Source organism: Sparus aurata, chromosome 20 (assembly GCF_900880675.1).
Source record: "Sparus aurata chromosome 20, fSpaAur1.1, whole genome shotgun sequence".
In the NCBI taxonomy this organism is placed as follows: domain Eukaryota; kingdom Metazoa; phylum Chordata; class Actinopteri; order Spariformes; family Sparidae; genus Sparus; species Sparus aurata.
In genome coordinates this window covers 17,732,422-17,752,575 of record NC_044206.1, presented here as the reverse complement: position 1 = coordinate 17,752,575, position 20,154 = coordinate 17,732,422, and the positions used below count along the sequence as shown (strand labels likewise).

Below are 20,154 nucleotides of genomic sequence, written 5' to 3'. Positions count from 1 at the left end.
TTTAAAAAAAATCTTTTTCTATCTACTATTACTTCTTGCCTGCCCACTAGTATCACTATTAAGCTGCACTAAACAACCGTTTATTAAATTATTCAATTTAAATTGCAATAAATTAACGTCATCAGTAAAGATTTAAGGGAGTACAACCCCCAGCATGCCCAGTCTCTGGGAACTATTTGTCAATAATGCTTTTTTAAAATCCCTCCAAAATCAGGATTGTGAGTGCTCAACGCGTCCTGACGGAGCGGCTCCAGCAGATCCAGTGGACCAGGTGGCTGCTGGCTGAGCGACAGTCCGGCTCCGGCTCCGGCTCCGGCTCCTCTCCGGGCTCGCTCCCCCTCCTCACGGCGTCTCCGCGTAAAGAATCCGCGACACATTTTGTCAGCAGCCACCGAGCATGGGTCCCTTTGGTAATAGAATAGCCAATGTAATTTGACACTTCAACTTACTGCGCTCTCTCCGAGTCTATTCAGTTACTCACCCACTGACGTTGAGCCCATTCTCAGTGGCCGTGAGGGGGGAAGATATTTAAAAACAAGAGCACGAATATTTAACCCGAGGACTTTCTCCGCGTAATAACCCGGTGAGTGGCCGCAAACTTAACACCAGAAACACACAGAAACGCTGCTTTATTCCCGGCGTGGCGCTGCTGCCGCTGCGATATATAGAAGAGAGGAGAGGAGAGGAGAGAGAAGAGGGGGAGGAAGGTTTTGTTTCCACTTTTGGCTCAGATTGTTTCTCAACAATAGAGTGACCACTTGAAACCGGCGCTGAGGAGCACGTCGCCTTGCCTGTAAATAACCCGCCGCAGCTTTACATTGTTTTTATTATTATGATGATGATTATGATTGACTGTGTGTGCGCCGTCGGGACCGAGCCGGCGGCGGGTGCTGCTGCGGGAGGAGGGCAGGTTGTGCATTTCGTTGGTAACAGATGCCGCGTTGATCTCCAGCGCGTCGGGGCTCGGAGGGGCTACACTGTGGGCAGCCTGCGTGTGCGTTTTTGTGTGCCTTTTTGTTGTTGTTGTTGTTGTTGCAGAATGAATCATGGTTTGTGCATGTGAGTGTGTGTGAGGATCTCTGCTCTCTTATTTTTACCCTTTGGCTTGCGATGTGCAACAAAGCACATGGTTTGTCTAATGTTGGCTGGAACGGCGCTGCTGCGAGAGAGAGAGAGAGAAAGAGGGGGGATTCACGCAGGCTTGCATCGGGGTCTCTTCGCGGAAATGTCACGTTAAAGGCTCATTTCTGAACTTTTTTGTCGCCGGCAGCACGTGTGTGTGTAGTTGTGTGTGTGTGCTGTCTAAATATCAGCGTAACGTCCCCCGAGCTTGGAGTTATCCAGCTGCCGTGCGTAATTTCTGGGGGTTTCACAAGTTGACTCCCCAAAAAAATTCCTGGTGTCTTGGATGTGGAACCAGTTGAGGATTGAATGGAGAGGGGTTTGGGGGGGGGCTTCTCCTCCTCCACTTCCACCTCCTCCTCCTCCCATATAGAAACTGGGCTCCCACTTGCTGTACATCTGTCCAGGAGGCAACAAAAAAAAAAAAAGCATGGCCAAGTGGAAAAAGTAAGCCAGACTCTGCCCCCATGATCTGCTGCCTAACCTTTTGTGAGTGACAGAGAGGGAGAGAGCGTGGCCCCTCGTTCTGCTTCCGTCTGCAGCCGGACAAAAAAGCCCAGTTTTTTGGGAGCACGTGCAGATGTTTTTGATCTCTTTTCCTGTTTTTGTTATGTTGTTGCCCGCAAAAGTTCATTCTGCTCCCCGCAGTCTGCTTGGAGCTGCCGCAGCATCCGAGTCCATCCGGGACCCGGCTGACAAGGATCGTGTTAAGGGTGCAAAGGTGTAGATTTGGGAAAGACGGTTAAAAGATCTTAATTGACTGTCTTTGTTTTCATGAATGAATACACAAACTGACCTTAAAGGACAACACAGTTTCATACTGTTTTACTTTGTTTGTGGCGGACCCTGCCAACTTTTCTACCCCCACGCTGCGTTCTGGGGTCCATATCTTCCTCAGCTATGGGAAAAAAGTTTTGCGTTATTACCTCATGATTGTGTAAATATTAAAATTCTGAGTTTGGACTCCTTCTCCAAAACTAGGCAGCGGCCCTTTAAACCTTTTCGCTGCGATGCAGGTCGCTTTGTTTACATTTCTGTGGAGCCGGAAAAAAGACTTTCAGACGCAGCCTTGATGAGGATGTCATCTTTTTTTCGTGCACCTGGCCCCTGTGATTGCTCTTCGCTCGAGTCCCTGCGTGGGCCACCTTTCCGTCTGATTAAAATGCTGATTGAGCTCTGCTTGTGCGCGACAAAACTTCCAAAACTTCCAGCCTCGTCAGACGAAGGAGGAGGTTTTTCCCCGTCCCCTCCCCTCCACTCCTTTTCCAGTCACCCCACCACTGTGGGGGCCCCCAGGTTGGGCTCCTGAATAACCATGGGGCAGACCCCACCAGGCTGACCTTCTTCTATTCAAGTTGAGGATGTTGAAACACCAGCCGTCAAACAAAAGGCACATTGAAACAGAGATCTGCAGCCCAGCACGTGTGTCTGGTTCGCTGGAGTAGACCATTTATTAACCGAGGAAAGCGTCAGCACACAGTGAAAAGAGGCAGGACGAGACTGTTAAAGGCTCTCTGGCACAGATTAGCAAGCAAAACCTAAAAATAACTGCTAAAAGAAAATGCTTATTTTTAAATCGAATCACAATCTGTTTTTGCCAGCTTGAGGTCTCTTGTCTGTGTGTGTGTGTGTGTGTGTGTGTGTGTGTGTGGCTCTGTGGATTGACAATGGCAACACGTTTTGGGTTTTTTTTCCAAGCGCAGGGGTGGTGGGAGTTTTTTTTTTTCTTTTTTCTCACTCTCGCCTCTTCTCCAACCCACCCGAGGAGGTGAGAGGAAAGGCGGAAGCTGGAAATGGCCGTGCCACATGGGAAATAATTCAAACTCTCAGATCAGAGAGGGACACACAAGAGGCCTCATTACCTCCAGCCGCGGTGCTGCCGGCCGGAGGGAGAGCGCGAGGGACCGCGATGCTCCACCGCAAAAAACACAACTCGTCTCGTACCCAAACTAAAGAAACCCTCTTTACCAACAATGTGCGCTTAAGCAGCTGGTAAACACGGCTGTTAGACGGTGTATAATGTCATAATGTTATTGATTCGATTTGGGAATTCCACTCGCAGCGAGCCGAAGCACTCTAACAGGGGAAAAGGAAAAAAAGGCGAGCAGGCGACTTCTCTTCCTCTGCGGTCAGAGCCTGTGGGAGGCTTGTGTAGGATTTTCGCTCAAGGTCCCTTTTGTGTTGTCTTTGCTGGAGAGAATAAAAACTGCTGGGATGAATCACCCTGCGTGGCTATTTCCAATGAGTGAAGAGAGAAAAGTGTGTCACCGGGCAGCCGGAGTAGCTTCATCATGAGGTTTACTTTTGGTGTCAAAACAGCATTTGTTTCTTTAATAATCCTGTCGTTAGACCGCTCGCAAGCAGCTTCAATATCGTAAAAGGGTTATTTTGATGCCGCCATATCTGTGAGATTGTTTAGGAGCAGTGGGAAGTAACTTCAGTTTGTTTACTCAAGAGCTTTCGAGTACATTTCAACCCCCGAGCTCCACCGCGACCCGGAGGGAAATACGGTGGCTTGCATCTGTTCTGTACACACAGTCACGAGCCACTTCCCAGATGAAGCTTTGACATTGAAAAAACAACTGATGATTATTTTGTTGAATATGTTGCGTTGTTAGAGATTGAATCAGTCAGTGCGTTTACATGCACAGCTTAGTCGGATTACAGCCATAGTTCGACTATGCTACTCAACCAGACAACTGCAATTATCCGAGTATACATGCCGTTGAGAAAATCTGATTATTGGGCATGTCATACCCCGGTACGCTAGGTGGCGCTGTACCCATTTCAGCTAGTGGAAACAGAGACACCTCCGGCTGACCTCTTTACGTCACCAGCTGCCTCGGCATTCAAGAAATATGGCGTACGAAGAGCGAGACGAAGCTACATCTTTGTACATTTCGTATATGGTGTACATGATAATTACACAAACTAGATGCACAATGGCGCTCTTTCTTGCAGTGATTTCAGAGGAAAGACGCCACCGCCGCCGTCCAGCTCACGGCCCCGAGAAAGAAATCTCGCGCCTGCGCAGAACGCAAAATCCGATCCGATCTGATGGAACGTATACATGCAGGAGTAATGCGACTATCAATCGAATATTCTGGGTGCTTTAATTCAACTATGAGAAATCTGATCCGGTCCGGTTTTAGTCAGACTAAGGTGTATACATGCATCTTAAAGACCGCAAACATGCCTCACACTGTGGCTCGAAAGGAACAGTTAATCGATTAAGAGTGTTTGAAAATGTCAGAGAACTGTGAAAAAAAAAAAAGATCTTCTGTTGTCCAATTAACAGTCCAGAACCAGAGAGTGAGGAAGTTGACTCAACTCTAACATGACCACATGTCAGAGAGAGAGCTAGCTACAGTTGGTTTGACAGCTACGATCACTCGTTGCCTTTCAGATGAAAGTAACCCGGTGTTACCCACCAAAGGATCCAACACACTGTGGCTGCAGATAACCATTATTTTCATGCTTAATCGATTAGCAGTCTAAAGAAATGTAAAAACACTGAGAAATGTAATAAAGTGACATCTTTAAATTGATTATTTTGTCCAACCAACAGTCCAAAACCCAAAGATTCTTCATAGACGACAAGAAGAAAAAGCAGCAAATTGTCACATTTAAGAAGCTGAGAAGCTGCCTGTTGTTGCAGCTCTCCTGCACAATCAGTGCTCCCAACCTTTTTGGTTGGGAGAAATGCTCAAAAGCGATGTCTTCAGATCGCTTCTTTCGCCCAACCAGCAGTCAAAAAGGCAAAGATTCTTCATGAAAGTAAAGCATCAGATCCTCACACTTAGGAAGCTTGAACGAGCAAATGTTTGACATCTTTGCTTGATAAAGGACTGAAACAATTATTGGAGATTCATTGCAGCTCCACCAAATATCTCTGGCTGTGAGGTTGTTCAGGATAATGGATGTCCTTTGAGTGCGATTTTATCCAAACTTGACAACTATCACAAGGACATGTAGTGGATTTGAACCCAGCTGTGATTGTTTTCACAGCTAAGGTTGCTTGTTACTTTCACATTTTCTACTACTATGTCATTTGCACGTGCCTTTCATCTTGACAATATGATACAATAATATACATGAGATATTTTCATCCACGACGATACGTTATGATACGATACGATACGATACGATACAATACGATACAATACAATACAATACAATACAATACGATAAGTTATGATATGATAAGATACAATATGATATGATACCCTTTATAAGTAATCAGAAGGCTGATAACAGATATTTGGAAACAATGTACACTTGCAGTAAAAATGAAAATCTTAGCATCAATATTCAGAGTAAAAATTGATGTAGTCTGACTAGATACAGTTTACTCAAGTGCAATTTTGAGTAAGTATTTCCATTTATTGTTTATTTGATCACTTTAGTTTCTGGTTACTTTGAAGATAGAGATTAGTATGTTTTGAGAGGCTGTTATTGGACTCTTGTAACCGATCAGATTCACAAACCCGACACTCATAACTGGAAAAATGTTGAATATCAGCTCCGATAATCGGTCCATCCCTAATAAACGATGCGATAAAGTTGTATCGTATCATATCAGGTCCGTAGACCTTCATCAGGTCAAAGGTTTCCTGGTGATCATTGTTTATAAAGTGTTTACAGCTGATTGACAGTGTGAAGGATTGTTTTTGGCTTGCCATCTGACTTTTAGGAGTGGGAGAACTTCTGTGGTGAGCTTGTGAACCCATAAAATGATGCAACGTGCGACCAGTTGTCACACAAAACACATCATCACACTGTGGTATTGCTAGTTTCCCTGCAGTGGTGGATCTGAATACCCCCCCCCCCCCCCCCCCCCATAGGCATGTTTCTCTCCATCACACCTCCGTATTCTTCCCACATGTGTTACCCTGCATTCCTCATGCGTGTGTGTGTGTGCCTCGCTCCGCCTTTTTCGGTGACACGCTCGCCGCAGCAACACGTGTCGCCGATTCCCCCACAGAGCTGGGTTTTCATGAAGCAGAGGACGGTCAGACTGTACCTGTCAAGCCTGACTGTTGACTGTTAATACGAAGCTTCTATTTTCAAAACACAGCTAAGGGAAAGGGAATCCGTGCGCGTGTGTGTGTGTGTGTGTGTGCGTGTTTGCGTTTTCATTTCGTGCAGAGGGGAGATACAGAGCAGAGCAAGAGGATGGGAGAGGTGCTGGGAGTGACGCCAGACCACACATCATTTAATCATGTTAGAGTGTGCAACCACTTTGTGCATATTTTTCGGTTGCACTGGTGATAGGAGTTGTTATTGTACAAACTGTACGCGCCGAGAGGGCGAGAGGGCGAGAGGGCGAGAGGGGAGGGAAGACGGGGGATGACAGTTTGACTGAGGGGAAGAAAAATAGCCCCTTATTTGGCGGTTTTGAGATTTGTCAATTTTCGCAGATTCACGTCAGCCACCCACCACCAGAATGTGACAGTAAAAGTGGGATTCTTTTTGTAGCGACGGCTCGGGAAATAATGCGTTGTGAAACTGCAAGCAACAAACATTTGCAAGCACTTAAAAAAAGTCGAGGGGGGGATGACCATTGTGCATATTAGCATTGGATCTGAACGCGTCCCCTTTTGGCTTAATCCCACTGTTGACTCGCCTGCTAAGTACCGAGTGTGTTATTTTTGCTCTTTTTAGGGAGCCCCTCTCCGCATAATCTCACTTAATCTAATCTATCCCCCTCTATAATAGACTGGGAATGATGTGACTTTATAGAGAAAGCTTTGGTGTAGATCCACACCGAGCAGACTAGTGTTGCCGGCTTCTTCTTCCCTCTGGCAAAAAGCTCTTGTGAAAATGCAAGTGACCTCTGTGCCCCCCCTTGTTAGTCTGAACAATAGGCCTGCCTCCTCTTACAGCTGCAGCCGGGCTCGGAAGGGGAAGTTAGCCGGAACAGAAAAAGCACATCTTGTGATTAATAGTTCTTAATGCTGTATTTCTGGCTCGATCCCACGCCCCTGCTCGGTGCACCAGGAAAAAAAAATCCCTCTTTTATTTATAATATCAATTATGTGCAGGGTTTTTCAGGGCCGCGGCTAATGATTATTTGCACGATCCGTCCATTTGTCTCCAAAATGGAAGAAAAACAAAAGCAAAATCCCACGCTGACGTCGCTGAATGCCTTCTTTCTGTCCGACCCACGGTCCAAAACCTCAATATGTTAAGTGTGCTATCATGCATGAGAAAGAACGGCATGAAATCTACCCATTTAAGGCGCATGAACCAGCAACTGTTGGCGTATTTGCTTGAAGAAACGACAGATCCAGAAGATCAGACTGACTTTATGCACTGGTTGCAACGGTGCGCCTTTGAAATAATGGCTGATGCATGTTTCTCTTCATTTAAAGGACTGCACACGCAACAGGGAAATGCGGTAACATCTAATATATTTTCATAGCCCACACTTCTTCTTTGATTGTTAATCAGACCGGCGAAATTTCGGGGCGCAACCAAGCATTGTTTTCAGTTGCGCCTGACAGACTTTTGGCCACATGTGTGCCTGAAACAGTCGCACCCTGGAAGATACGGGTGCCCCCGACGGTCGGTTATTCAAGAAAACAGAGAATCAGTTTTTAGCTCCAGCTTCTAAATGTTGCTCTTCTTCGTTCGCGGGTTTCTCAAACTGTTAATAAATCATCAGTTATGTTTCTGTCAGGTTTCCTCCAGATCGGGACGGTATGGAACTGAATAATGAAATCAAAATGGAACTGAAATACTTTGTTTACACGCTTGTCATCATGGTTGCAGAGTCAAACCAGTGACATGATGAGAGGGAAAAAAATAAAAACCTAAATCCAACCTGCGAGTCTGGAACCCCACGACTGGATATAATTGGAGCGTTCGGGGCCTCCAGCAGTCGCGGGGCTCATGCATGTTGAATGCGACACGCTGCGAAAGAAGCACACACAAGATGATGTCACGGCGTTGAGTGTAAACGAAAGCCTCTGAATCATGAATAGCATCCGGCGTCCTCCAGAGTCTCGTCTCCCATGAATTAAACAAGGTCCGACCTCGGGAACCTTGAAGGGGTTTGTGTGTCGCGCGGCAAAACCCTCTTAAAATTCCAGCGTAAAAACGTGGAAACCGGCAGCTGCTCTCAGATATTTGAAAATGTCTCAAAAAAAAAGGAAAAAAAAGCTGTAATCTCGCTATCAAAAACAAAATTGGCGCTGGGAAAGACTCCTGAGGGGGCTCTGTTGAAGCATCCCGGCGTCTGGTATGAGAGTGTAGGAGAGAGAGAGAGGGAGAGATCCACACCTCTGATGAGTAATGAAGGTGATTCCGAGCAAGTGGTGGAATTACATTCAACAGAGCCCGCGGGGGTCCATATCTCATTGTTCTCTGACAGGGAAAATTAACTGGGATTTACTAATACACAGGGAACGTCCCCCCCCCCTCCTCGCCACCTCCATCCTCTGTCTCGCTCTCAAAGAAAAAAGGTCTGAGGGTAATCTCTCCTTCCCCAGCAACACCAGCATCCACCCCCCTCTTAGGAGCTGCCACCTACCCCCTCCCCAAATACCACCACACGCTTTCAAGTTCTGCAGTCAAGATGTGGAACACGAGGCGGACGAAATCCCCGACATGTTGCGCGGCTTCTCGTCCGTATGGTCGACACACAAGAGGCTCCTATTCAAATGTTGTTTTTGCATTTCACCTGTTTTCCTTTTGCATAGTCGCCGTGACAAAGCCCCGTAGTGACCCGAAGCGAAGAGGCGCTTTTGTCTCCCACGGGGCTGTTGATCCCTGAGGGTGACGCTTCTTTGTTATTTCTTTAAGGGTTCGGACAAAGTCTTGAAAGTTTGGAAAATGCTTCATTTATTGTCGACATAAACTGGTCTTTAGAACAAACACATCCACTTGATCTGTCCTATGCATCTATGCAAGCAGCCGTGCGATGGATTCCTGCAGTGTAGCTTTGTATATCCAGGTGACGGGGCGTTGTGTCGCACGCTCCTCATTCATAAAGTTGAAGTCTAGACTACTACTTTATGCAAATCAGGGTGCCTCGGGTGCAACTTGCCGCCTCTGGAATCCCGCAAAACGGGTGGTGATTCAGCAACTGCGTTGCTAACTGAATTCCTCACCTGAAAACGTCTTATAGAAAGACATTTCAGTGAACTGTTTTTGCAAAGTGAGAGAGAGATTCCAAACTAGCTGCCATGTTGCCCAATCAGGCGCAGCCAGTGAGCGGTGGCGTGGTTGTCAGAGGGTGTCAAGTGTCCAAGGCGGTAGTCCCCGCGTCCAAAAATGCCACTGTGGACATGTGCAATGAAGGAATTTTGTTAATTTTACACTATTTCATTTATAGTAGCAATCAACAATCTACGTGAGGTTTGGTACCTAGAAAGTGCTTGAAAAGTGCTTGAATTTGAACCCTGTCTCTCTTTTTTTTTTTTTTACAGTGCTTCAAAATAGGAGCTGGTATGTTCTTAGTTTACGCCTTAATAACAGTTTAACACTCATAAACTCTGTTTGATTGACACGGCGGAGGAAAAACAACCCAACGACCGTCATCAGATTTCTCTGTCAGCCTCTTCAGTGTGACGTTTTGCGGCTTCCCTCTGTTCTATATTACCGAACACTGAATTGCGTGTCTGGATTCGGGGTTGTTTGTGTGTTTGAAGACGTCGCATCGGGTTCTGGCCAATAATAATGGCAATTTTTTTTCACTTTTTTCCTGCCAAGTGTCAACTAACAAACTAATTGAAGCTGCCATATTGATTGAAATAAGTCTCTGTATGCCGACTTTAAAGCAGAGGGAAAAACAAAAACAGCCACAAAACACTTTATTTTCAAATAACCAAACGTCAGTATCGCTAAGTGGAAGAAGCTGATTAGGAAAATTGGTTTTCAGGGAGAAGACGCATCCCACCATTTGGACCTCACATTCAGTTTTGCTGCAGGTTTGGTCCCCCTCGCTGACAAATACAAACACAGGAGTGTGATACAAACTCTCCTCTGAAGAGCAGCAATGATTCATCAAAAAGAAATCTGCGGGATACTTTAGTCTATCGGCAGTTTTTTTTTTTTTTTTTTTTGCTGCCTGTGAAATATCAACAAATAGTGTGAAATTGCCTTCGGAGCCAAAGGCGACATCTTCGGGTGCTTGTTTAGTAGAAAAAAGAAAAACCCAAAGATGTTTGCAAGAATAATAAGAGAGAAAAGCTGCAAGTCTCGCTGGTCAGAAGTTCAGATTTCTCCCTCATCAGCCGAGCTTTAACAGAAGGCGTTGATTTGATCGGATTCCGTCTCTTTTTTTTTCCTTCCTCCCTGTACAAAACACAACAGCACGACTGATCGTGAAGCGCAGACGGCGGCAGAGCCACACCCGCCCACCGGCCTCGCCCGTGTGTCAGCCTGCTCGCTGCACCCTCGCCTCCCAACACGGTGTCTAACACTGTGCGGTCGTTTACCCAGGTGCAAGGCATGCATCGCAGACCAGAACTGATACACTAATGTGACAGCTGTGGGCAGTGAGAGAAGACCATGACAGGCGTCGCGGCACTGGAGAGGGTGGAACACGGTTAACCCTTCGCGTCCGATTGATGCAGTTTAGGTCAGAAGTCACACCGCGCCCATTCTGCGTCCATAAATCTGTTCAGAAAAATCGGCAAAACTTCAGATTGGCGGTCTTAATTGTTTGTACTCCTCAATCAGCTCTGGTTGATGCGGATGTGAGCGCTCTTAACTTCCATGAATTGAACCTTGAACCTCAGCTTTGCCCTCGTGATCCTCAGATCCAGACCCTTTTCCTCAGTGTCAGAGCGATGCAGGTGACTGTCCTCTCCGGTGTAAACAGGAAGTGCTAGTTGCTAAGGCAGGCATGACTTTTCATGGTGCAGTTTGCCACAATATAAACAGACGCAGGCGCCAAAGAGCCCGCAGTGAACTCGGCGTCTCCCGTGGCAACACAGTGCTTCCTGTTTACTACCCCCTAGCCTAGAGCATGATGGGAACTGTAGTGTTCCGGGGCAGGAACATCAGATATTGAAGCGAGACACAGATGATCAATAGGGTGCAGAAAAGCGATTTACACACAATATCCCATCACCATGGTTGTTATATTCCAGCGACAATCTGGTCACGCACATGCGCTGTGTGTTCAGTAGCCTGTAGACATTACAGCAGGACTGATGTATCAGATATCGGCCCATGACAGATACAGTGGTATTGTCGCAAATCTTTTTCCGATACGTGCCGATATGAATCCTTTTTTTTTACTGAGCCTAAATCAATTTTTTTGAAGGCCACACCACCTAGCACTATTTTAAGCAACACTAGTACAATGTTGTTTTTCATTAAACGTGTCTTAGATCCAGTCGACGTGTCCAATAAGGGTATTTCTGTGTGGCCAAATTTGATATGAACATGATATTTGGCGTCCCCGAGGGTTCAAGGGGGTCAACAACAGGGCTCCCAGGGTTATATAAAGTGTGTTTGTGTATCGCCGCAGCATGTAGGTGACCAGAAGCGTCTCCACGTGTGACGCCGTCCCAGTGGCGACTTTAAATAACTCCTCTGTAAACACGTCCTGTCTGTTTCCCTACATCCCCTCGTCCGGTCCTCTTCGTGGGGGGAAAAAACGAACAGGAGATTGTTTCACATGCGCTAATAGTAATCACAGATATCATAACAACTACTGCAGCTGATGAATGCTAATTAATTGGGAAGTGTTTTTCTGGGCTGTAAACACACAGCGAGGCACATATGCAGACACACACTTTCACGCTGCTATTTATAGGTGCAGATTGCATAAGCTTTTTTTTTTTTCTTTTTTGCTAACAACGGGGTGTTCTCACTTCGTCAGTATCAAACAGAGCGAGGCTGTAACTGACCAGATTATTTTTACACACACATATATTGCACCCCTACTCCTTCTTGGCAACCGTCGCGTGGCCTGACGGGTCCCACGGCTTACAAAAATGTTGACGGCGGCCGCTATTTTTGACCATCTGCTCCAAAAAGGAGGGCATGTTTGAGTCACAGACGCTGTGGTGTGAGGCTGCGCCCGCGATGTGCCTGGCATGCAGAGAGAGGGGGGGGAGAGAGAGAGGGGAGAGATGGCTCACCCGAGGGCCCAGCATCCTTCGCTTCACCACGGGCATACACAGAGCGCGGCTGGTTTCACTAATGTGTGTTACATTAGCATGAAGGGTGATGGTGAAGGGGGGAGGAGGGAGGAGGGGGATGATGGAGGTGGGGTGTAGAGGGGTCGGCCCTCCTCATCTTTCTTGGACTGAGAACAGGAGAGGAGATATCCTTGTGCTTGACTTCTGGTGTAAACAGTCAGCGAGATGAAATAGTCTGAGGTCAGAAGTGTCTCGACTAAAATGTCTGTGTCTTGTTCAACTTCTCTCTCTCCCTCTCTCTCTCGTGTGTGTGTGTGTGCGTGTGTGTGTGTGTGTTATTTGTGAGGTAGGAATGTGAAACCTAATCTGTGCTGGCTTGGGGAAGGGGGGGGGGGGGGCACAGTGGGTTCTTTGGTAGAATTCAGGCCCGTCGGACTGTACAAGGGTATTTCTTAAAATTGACGCTTTTCTCTATGAAGTTTGGTCTTTTTGTTCACATGTGAACTGTGATTTAAGGCGAGAAACTGTGAATTATGGCAACGACGGTGCGGATACTCACATTCACCCACTAATCGGGTCTCACCAGCATTTTTAGCATGCATTACATGTGTGGCCGTGTGATGTGCATTTTCTGAAACTTTTTCTCTATTTTATTTCAACTTTTTTTGCTTGAATTGTGTTTTTGCATCCTTATTATTACCCCTTTACTACCAATATACACTGATTGGCCACTATATTAGGTTCATCTTAACAGTACAGCAGCTCTGCTGTGAATTCTGTTGACACTGTCAGCCAGAAAGGTAATAATTAAACATCATGTTCATAATTATTAGAGGTTGTGCCCCATCTCATGTATGTAAATGGAAAACCATTAGAAAAGACCTGTCAGTATCATGCAGTCCAGTTTAATACAACTGCAAACCAACATATTACTAAGTATTACTAATGTGTGAAGGCTAATTATGTGGCAATGAAGTGTTTTTCTTTATGCATGTGTGCTGATGATCGTCCTATCAAGTCATTTTAGGCTGCACTTATAGTCTGCTAAGTCCTCTTTCCCTCAAATGAGCGGCCAGAGCAGTGACAGTATTGCAACTTGTTTCAAATACAAATCAAAAACCACTCTAAAAAGTAAACAGTGGAACTGCTCTTGATTTGGGTGCAGCAACCAGCTTGAATCCTGTTATTGTCAAGAGACAGACGCTCCTGAGGGAAAAGGTAGAAATATTCTGGCTTCACTTGCACATTTGTTCATTTGTTTTGAAGACTTTTTGGGACAAATATGGCTTGATAACACGATGTTGTTCCTCCACCTTACTCTTTATTCTTTAACAACAATCAAAACTAGTGCTGCAATTGATAAGTAATGTCTTTCAACCTGAATGGCTACTGTTTTCTTGATTTGAGCAATTAAGTGTAGTGTAGTTTAGTGTTAAGCCCCTCAAATGTCAGAAAATATTAAAAAATATCTGTTTTCCTTGTCTCTATATGTCTTGTTTTGTCTAAATAACGATCCAAAACCAAATGTTGTTGAATTTGCTTTCAACGAGGACTTAAAAAAAACAGAATTACTCACATTTAAGAAGTCAAAACCAAGTACATTCCTGGCACTCTTCCTCCAAAACGTACTTTAGATGCGTTTTAATCATGTAACGATGATCGTTTCCGCCCTTTTCTAAGAAGCATCCATCCTAAAATTCTCTCTCCAATTATTAGCTGCAGCTGTTAGGAAACCTCCCCCTCACACACACACACACACACACACACACACTGCTGCTCTGTGGTTTTTTTTGCTTGACCTTGGATGTTTGAGGTCAAATGTCATGCCTACAGTTTGGCGCCCACGAGGAACACCTTCATTCGCCAACACGGATGAATCCACGATACCTCGTGGCTTTTGTTGTCTGTCATGTTTTTGGCGTTAGCTGATCATCGAGGAGCAAAATTGGAAGAGCAAATCACTGGAGGCTGCGCATCCTGCATCCTCTTTGTGTGGCGTCGGCAGACACTTCCTGTGGAGGAGGGAGGTGGAGATGATCGTGTGAGCTGTAATTATATTTATGTTGGGTCCCATTCAATCTGTCACAGTAAATTTTGCCTGACTTGTCATATTGTAAATCATTACGGCGGATTAGATGCTGGTTATGAACTCAAAAGGCCGGGGAAGGAATCCTCTCCTTGTCCCTGTGATTGCTGTATTTGTTTGTTTTTGACAGGCTAGTTGTGATGATATTAGCCGCGCAGTGTTTCCTGGATGCTCTCAATAAATTTTAATTGGGAGGAGAATGGGTAATGTCACCGCTGTTCGCTTTGAAGAAAAACCTCTTTCAGAAGAGTGGGCAGTCTTCCAAGAGGGGAAGAATGCCTCTGAAGAGCCTCCGTGCTTCACGAGCCGTCCTCCACTTTTTGTTTTCGTATTTGTCTGCGATCAAACGGGGGAAACGATGAGCGGCGATGAAAAGTTTGACTCGACGGTTTCTGGCGAGTGGCTTCTTTCAGACTGGTGCGGTAGAGAGAGGAAAAACTCGTTTTTTTTTAATTCATCTCAATCAGCCGCTCCGTGCTGAGGCAGGATAGACCTCTGGTGGCTGATGAAAGACTGATCGTTTCTGCATGCTTCTCATATTCCTGCCGCCCCAAACTGAAGATATGGATCGGCTGCACACTTGATCATAGCAGCAGGCACAGTATTATTCACAAACATCCAAATGATGAGCTTAGTTTCTCATTCATTAAAAATGATAATAATTTTATAATGCAAAAACAGGCTACAAAATGCGTTAGAAAGAAATAATAACAGGAGAAATTACAGGTTAATAATAAACAACAGTACCATTCATGCTATAATAAACCAAACAAGGTAAGAATTAAAGGTGCAATACGTAACAGTTGTCTACCTTGAATTCATACTCCTAACAAATGGCGGCCACAATATCGCCAGAGTAACTGATGATGACTGTACCTACTGTTAGCTTGTTAGCTCAATGCCAGAGTATCAGGTGAGTGCTAGCACGGGATCATTGGAGCACTAGGGAGAAAGAGGTTTTCAGGCCTCGGGCTGGCTGGTTAGCATGCTAGCTTCAGCAGATATCTCTTCAACACAACACATAGACGTATAATATCAAAACTGTTACTTCTTCACATTCTGTAGATAATGTAAGCACATTTTTTTTACAATTTAAATTATTTTTTCTTCACATATCATCTAACAGTAGCTTCTGTTAGCTTGTTAGCCCAATAAGACGTGCATCTAGCCTGAGTATCAGGGGAGTGCTAGCACGGGATCATTCTGGGAGGGAGAGGTTTTCAGGCCTCGGGCTGTCTGGTTAGCATGCTAGCTTCAGCAGATATCTCTTCAACACGACGTGTAGACGTATTTGATATAATATCAAAACTGTTATTTCTTCATATTCATATTTTTTTTGTGTAATTACTGTGGCTAACATCAGCTGTTGTTAGGTAGTTAGCTCAGTTAGCTGTGCAGCTGGCGTGAAGGAGAATTTCCAGATTATTTTGTAGAGACGTTGTGTAGTCGATAGAGGCGCGACTGACTGAGCGACTGATTTCACTTGTCGATCAAAGTTATGTGTATTGTCAAAAAAAATACAGAGATTTCTACTCTGGGATCCGATGCAATGCGACAAAGAACCCGAAGGACACGAGAAGTGTTTGCTGGAGGGCTCACTCAGTACATATGATAATGGATTCCGATTTATCTGTGTTGTGTGTAAGAGAGACAGTTTTTTTACATCTGCAAGACGGGATTGCATTTTCACAGATTGTGCTGTTTTGTTGAAATCAACCATGAAGTAGATCAGGATGTCATCTGCATAAAAATGGAAAATGTTGTACCTATAAAAGATTTGACCTTGCGATGCAGAAGGACTGAGCCTTGAGCTACTTAATTACTCCAAAAATATTAGTTGAAAATGAATTGACTTTTCTTCCAGAACTCTCGCAACGCAGTCCTTTTGTTTTGTTCTGCTTCATCCACCCCTCATGAATTTTTTTTCAGCAGTTGAATCAACTTACGGCACCGAGCTGTTGTCACACGTGTTTCGGCCACCTTGAGCACAAAGACCGGCGCAGGCCTCACATGTCTGAGCAGTTGCCTCATTTGTCTACGAAATGGCTTGTTTGGAGAAGCCCTTAATGTTGCATCCAGCGATTTGTATGCGAGTCACATCCAACCAAATAAAAGCCTCGAAAATTTCCCTAATGTTTACTGGAGCAAAAATCACATTTCAGCCTTATTTATGCTACAGTCTCCACCTGAAGACATAATTTCATCCTTAATCTTTTCCGAGACGCTTTGAGTCGCTATATATTATAGATTTCAGCTTGCCAGGAGTTCTAAGAGGCAAAGTATGAATTATTTGTGTCATTACTTTTGCCGCTGATAGGAAATGTTTTGCATAATAAACAGCCAAAGACAACAAGTGAAAAATTAATGAGCAATATATAGTTCATGATGCGTGTGGAGTGATGTTTGCTTGATGACTAAAAAAAACCCGTCATTCTCTTTGCAGTGATAGTCAACCATCAATTCTCATAACGTCATTGTTCAGCTCGGGAGTATTCGTGTTTATTAATCGCCGCCGTTTGCATTGTCATGTTAATTTCACTCTATATAACAGTCTCACTACAAGTGAGGTTTTTTTTTTTTTTTTTAAGAAACAATGAGGATGAAAGCCAAGAAGGCGAGGCTCATATCGGCAGAAGAAGGATATTGGAGAGGAGTAGTCTACACTTTGCTGAACTCCCAGCGCGTCTTTTTTTAATATTTAGCTCCTGTCAGTTAAAATCAAAAAAGTTTCTCACTTTCTCTAAAGCTCGGAGTGAGAGAGAGAGAGACTGAGACAGAGGGAAAGAGAGTGTGTGTGTGTGGGGGGGGGGGGGGGGGGGGAACTGCTTCACGGGTGAAAGCCCTCGCACATGAATATTTAATGGTTGCATTTTAACCAGAGTCATAAAATCCAAGAGGATGTGGCTGAAAAGAGAGCAGTGAGGAGTGTGCAAAGTAGGCTACTTTGTTTCTTTATAGTCTGAGCTGAATGCCTGAAAGTCATGTAGCTCCCTTTTCTTCGGCTGCACAGTGAATCAAATATGTGGATTGTGTCGGGCTAATTTAGAGCCCGGGCCACGTTTAGCGCGGCATTGCGGCCTGTTTTTGCACGGTAAGCAGCTTGTTCTACAGCTGGGGGGGATGAAGAAATCCCACGGACCTTTCGGGGAGGAGGCGGGGGGTGTAAATTGAAAATGTTTCATTTTGACACTTGCACTCAGGAAAAATGGATTTGATCCACTTAATCAACTTGGCCAGTTGACCAGATTCGGGAGCAAACATCTATTCCATACGCATCAATTTGAGCTTAATGTAGTTGGAGCCAAAAAGGAAAATAAAAAAAAAAAAAGGAAAGATATCTGTGGATATTTAATATGCAACCTCTCCTCCTCCTCCTCCTTCGTCTTCTTCTTCTTCTTCTTCTCGTCTTGTCATGCATTTTTAAAATTCTGCTCAGCCCCTCCGCTGAGCCAGACTAGCGGCAGACAGACACTGAGCTGATTGTTAAGTTTGATAAAGCTCCGTATTGGTGCGTGGCGGGGGCTGAATTTTCCTGTATGTAAGCTTTTACTTCGCCGGGGATGATCATTTGTCATCCGATATTGAATCTAGTTAAATGGACTCATAAATTGAGATCGCTTAACTCGGCCCAACTATTACGTTTAATATTGCTTTGTGGGGGAAAAAAAAAAAAAAAGGTCAGCCCGGCAGTGGATCAGGTTCCAGCAACTCAGATAATTCAGCTGGCCTTTTTTTATGAGTGTTTTTTTTTTTAAAGCTCCGGAAAAATCAGCAGCCCGGCGAAGTGAGTGTACAGTACTTAACAAGCGGCGGGCAGCACACAGGATACGACACGGCTCCTGTTTATGTTTTTCTATCCTCAGATATCCCTAATGCAGTGTTTAGAGTGCGCGTGGTTGGCAGCCTCGCAGATAAACCACAGTGGATGCCCTTAACAAAATAGAAGGCTCCCCCCCCTCGCTGAAAGGTCCAAAGTGCAGTTGTCCACTCTGCACGGCAACAATGGAGCGGTTGTGCAAACGGAGCCATCAGCGGCGATGGCAAGCCTGGCAAACCAGCTTATCAGGAGGACGGGGAGGGAGGGGAGGGAGGGCAGAGCAGGGGTAAGAGGAGGTTAGAGTGCGTGTGTGTGTGTGTGTGTGTGTGTTAGACTCGGTGTGTGGCGTTCAGCGGTACACAACCTCTCAGTTCATTTGGAAGCTGTGTGCTCGCTCAGGCTGCAGAAGCACAGCTGGGTAGTGCTTGACGCCTGGAACCTTTGTGTTCACATGTTGTTACTGACAGCTCGGACCGTGGACGTATAAACAGGGTTTATATATGTGTGTGTGTGTGTGTGTGTGTGTGTGAGTATTGATCATCAGCGATCATGTATGAGCCGCTGACCGACCCCCATTCAAGGAACGGCTTCTTACACTCGTCGATTAGAAAGCGAAGCTGAAAGCTAAGATCAGTATCGCGGTGATAAAGGACCATATTTCTCATTAAATTGGATCACAAAGTGATATTTTAAATCGATAATGAACATGATTGATAGTCACAGCCGTACTGAGGTGTGTCTGGGTCGGTGCCCAGTCAAATTTTTTGGGGGGGCCGATGATGACACCGATATTAGGGAGTAAAATACTCTGATATCCACTTATTGGCAGATTTACACACGTTATTTGCAGTGGTCCCTCAAATGTGCTAATGAAACACTTGAGACAGAGATATGTGGTGGATAAACATTAGCTAACTTAATAATTATAGATCAACCCAAGACATCTTTTTTTCTGCACTATGTCCTTAATGGGGCTCTATGTAGTTTTATAAAAGGAATTCAAACTTTACAATATTATATATAAGGTGATTATACAGACTTGTAAATATTATATTTCATAACTGAATAAACAAGCTGCAAAAGAAGGTCCCCAGATCACTGTTTGAAGCTAGAGAGGTGGCAGGGTCCGCCAAATGTAAACAAAGCCAAACAGTGTGAAATTGCGTTGTCCTTTAAGGTCAATCCATTTATTCAGTTTGTCCAGTCGTGAAAAACAAGAGACTTTGTTTACTTAGTTTGTTTAAACATGCACGACTACACAGTGCGACTTTAAAAAGGTTCTGACACGGGCCGATATCAACACATCTGTGATCGGGCCTTAGTTCGGTTATTATGGCATGAATGATGTAGCTGGTGCTCGTCATGTTAGGGCAACTCCAGCGCTCTGCTCGAAATTGTCATCCAATCTACAAAAATAAGCGCCGAAACGTTCGCAGCTCGCTCCTTTAACATTCATCAGAACCCGGGTGACTCCGAGCCGCCGACGTCCTTGAGCAAAGAGAGCGCCGACTCCTCAAAGCCGCCTGTCTCTTAGTACCTGACACCTGAAAGAGAATCTCAGCGGTGAGTTCCTTGAGCCCTCGCACCTGTAACAGTGCCGAGCAGGTGTTTAATGGCTCCTACAGGAAAGGTCCGGCGGATAAGCGCAGGTGAAGGACTATCACAGTGTCAATATTTACATGGCTTTTTCTTGTCACTGCGTCACATTTGAACGCGCTCGCTCGTCTCAGCGACTCTGATTTTAAAGCAGCGCTGGTTTGTCGGTGGCAGATATTTTTTCCTTTTTCTTTCTCGGAGCCTCGTTTGAGGTGTCGGGAGGAGTGCGTTGCGTCGGCGGAGTTTACTCACTTGCGATAGTCTGTAGTGCTTTCACTGCATTTCCTTTGGGACACAACACTTGGGGAGGAAAAAAAAAAGAAAAGGAAGTCTCAAGGTGCCTGTGTTAAGGCTTTTAGATGTTACTCTGGGTTGGTAAATATTTAGAGAGCAAACATTTTGATACCAGCAGGGATTATAGTTGAGGGAAACAT

The 20,154-nt window shown here is 45.1% G+C and overlaps 1 protein-coding gene across 2 annotated transcripts in view; it reads left to right on the top strand.

Annotated features, from left to right (window-relative positions):
- The first annotated feature begins 280 nt into the window (after positions 1-280).
- The window catches only part of LOC115571265 (zinc finger MIZ domain-containing protein 1-like), a 128,385-nt gene continuing 108,511 nt past the window's right edge, over positions 281-20,154 (top strand). The window contains exon 1 of one of the 2 annotated variants that reach the window (XM_030400550.1): positions 281-583. The gene's annotated coding sequence lies outside the window, so the exon portion shown is untranslated. The remainder of the gene's footprint in view (positions 584-20,154) is intronic. The other variant, XM_030400551.1, reaches the window with a different exon arrangement.